Genomic DNA, 2,997 nt, shown 5'->3' with positions numbered 1-2,997 from the left:
TGCAAATGTTTGGAGCAGTCTTACTTTTAATTCAGTTTTTATGTCGTATTGCTGAATTGGGTTGTTGTAACAACTGTTTAGATTGAGTGTTTTTACAACCCCAATTCCGATTAAAGTTGGGACGTTGTGCTAAACATAAATAAAAACTGAATACAATGATTTGCAAATCATGTTCAACCTATATTTAATTGAATACACTACAAAGGCGAGATATTTAATGTTCAAACTGATCAACTTTATTGTTTTTAGCAAATAAGCATTCACTTGGAATTTTATAGCTGCAACATGTTCCAAAAAAACACTGAGAAAGTTGAGGAATGCTCATCCAACACCTGTTGGGAACATCCCACAGGTGAACAGTCTCATTGGGAACAGGTGGGGGCCATGATTGGGTGGAAAAGGAGCTTCCCTGAATTGCTCAGTCATTCACAAGCAAAGATGGGGCGAGGGTCACCTCTTTGTGAACAAGTGCGTGAGAAAATAGTCGAACAGTTTAAGGACAATGTTCCTCAACGTACAATTGCAAGGAATTTGGGGATTTCATCGTCTACGGTCCATAATATCATCAAAAGGTTCAGAGAATCTGGAGAAATCACTCCATGTAAGCGGCAAGGCCGAAAACCAACATTGAATGCCCGTGACCTTCGATCCCCACTGCATCAAAAACCACCATCAATGTGTAAAGGATATCACCACATGGGCTCAGGAACACTTCAGAAAACCAACGTCAGTAAATACAGTTCGGCGCTACATCTGTAAGTGCAACTTGAAACTCGATTGTGCAAAGCAAAAGCCATTTATCAACAACACCCAGAAACGCCGCCGGCTTCTCTGGGCCCGAGCTCATCTAAGATGGACTGATGCAAAGTGCAAAAGTGTTCTGTGGTCCGACGAGTCCAACATTTCAAGTTGTTTTTGGGAAATTGTGGACGTCGTGTCCTCTAGGCCAAAGAGGAAAAGAACCATGTGGAGTGTTATGGACGCAAAGTTCAAAAGCCAGCATCTGTGATGGTATGGGGCAGTGTTAGTGCCAATGGCATGGGTAATTTACACATCTGTGAAGGCACCATTAATGCTGAAAGGTAAAATACGACGACGGAGACCCCGGACCGTTGAACAGCTGAAGCTGTACATCAAGCAAGAATGGGAAAGAATTCCACCTACAAAGCTTCAACAATTAGTGTCCTCAGTTCCCAAACGTTTATTGAATGTTGTTCAAAGAAAAGGTGATGTAACACAGTGGTAAACATGACCCTGTCGCAGCTTTTTTGGAACGTGTTGCAGCCATAAAATTCTAACTTAATGATTATTTGCTAAAAAGAATAAAGTTCATCAGTTTGAAAATTAAATATCTTGTCTTTGTAGTGTATTCAATTAAATATAGGTTGAACATGAATTGCAAATCATTGTATTCTGTTTTTATTTATGTTGAACGCAACGTCCCAACTTCATTGGAATTGGGGTTGTACTTATGTGAATGGTGAAAGACGAGCATTCATATTTATACATTTGAGTTTAAAAAAAAAAAAAAAAAGTTTATTTACCACTATAATGCTCACATGAGACGGTGGTTTTCAAACTGGGGCCCCTGGACACCGAAGAGTCTGTAAGCCATAGCTTGGGGGTCCGCAAAGCAATTTCCAATAAATTGTCTTTTTTTTTTTTTTTTAAGTACATACCTAATTATGGAGACCGGCGTGCCAATAAAATAAACATACTAAACCATTTACTCATTCCTACCTTATCTTTGAGCCAATTAAAAGCTTTATGTGCAGCATTTCTGGCTTGGTCACACTCTTATGTAGACTTGTACAGGTAAGGCAAGTTGACCTCTGTAAAGTATTTGTAATATATTTTCTGATGTAAACCAAAACCAACAACCTCAAATCATGATGCTGTCATGCCACCACCATCAGCGATGTTCAGTTATTTTTTTTTTTTTTCATGTATTTTGTACTAGTGTGTGCTCAGTAGCCACACTTGTTTCACCAACAACTGTGGTAGTTTTCATTTCTATATTTCTTTCAGCCTCTTGTGGGATTTTAACCACTGAACCTCTGCTTAAAAGTGAAATCCTTTGCGGACAGAACCACTGCTGCACCCTATCTCGGGGCAAAAAAATATTTGATCAAGAACAAAAACAACACTACATCACGAATAGAACATACCCACAAATGACATTTGGCTGCATCATCATACTGGGGTTGATTTTCTTCAGTTGTAACTAACACTTTAGATGGGGAGACCAATGAGTTAAAAATGTTGGCCCAGAACCTGCTGAGTTGCCATTATTGGAGGAGCAGAAACTTTAGAATGACAATGAAAAGCTCGAGCAGCGACCAGTGCAAAGTCATGCCATGCCAAACATCCTCTGAACAGTCTAGAAGCTGCAGATCAGCAATTATCTCTCTGCTTCCGGCCATTCATCCTGTTAGATGCCTGCTCAACTTCCTGTTTCGCACTCTGAGCTTGTCTGAAAACCTTAGATTCATTGTCATTCCCCACAGCGTGTTGTATCTCAAGGGCACAAATATTTGAGCTTTATAAATTGATTGAGAAACAAATGGAAATTAGAATTATTTATTTTGATATAGCCAGTGAAAACTTATTGAGTAGTGTATTGCTTTTGTTTGATGATGTAAAATGTTGTGGACATACAAGATCTTGACTGAATTTAAAACTACAGCAATATTAATGTGGTGTTAGAACTCTTCCCGGCGGCACGGTGACTGACTGGTTAGAGTGTCTGCCTCACAGTTCTGAGGAGCGGGGTTCAATCCCCGGCCTCGCCTGTGTGGAGTTTGCATGTTCTCCCCGTACCTGCGTGGGTTTTCTCCGGGAACTCCGGTTTCCTCCCACATCCCAAAAAACATGCATGCTCGGTTGATTGAAGACTCTAATTCATAGACACAAAAGTAGCGCACAGTGACTCAAGAAATGTATGCAGTTTAAAGTGACTAGTAGTGCAAAAATCTGGGACAAACTCGATTTGTGCAA

This window comes from Phyllopteryx taeniolatus, chromosome 21, assembly GCF_024500385.1.
Source record: "Phyllopteryx taeniolatus isolate TA_2022b chromosome 21, UOR_Ptae_1.2, whole genome shotgun sequence".
Lineage (NCBI taxonomy): Eukaryota > Metazoa > Chordata > Actinopteri > Syngnathiformes > Syngnathidae > Phyllopteryx > Phyllopteryx taeniolatus.
Note: the sequence above shows the minus strand (reverse complement) of the source record.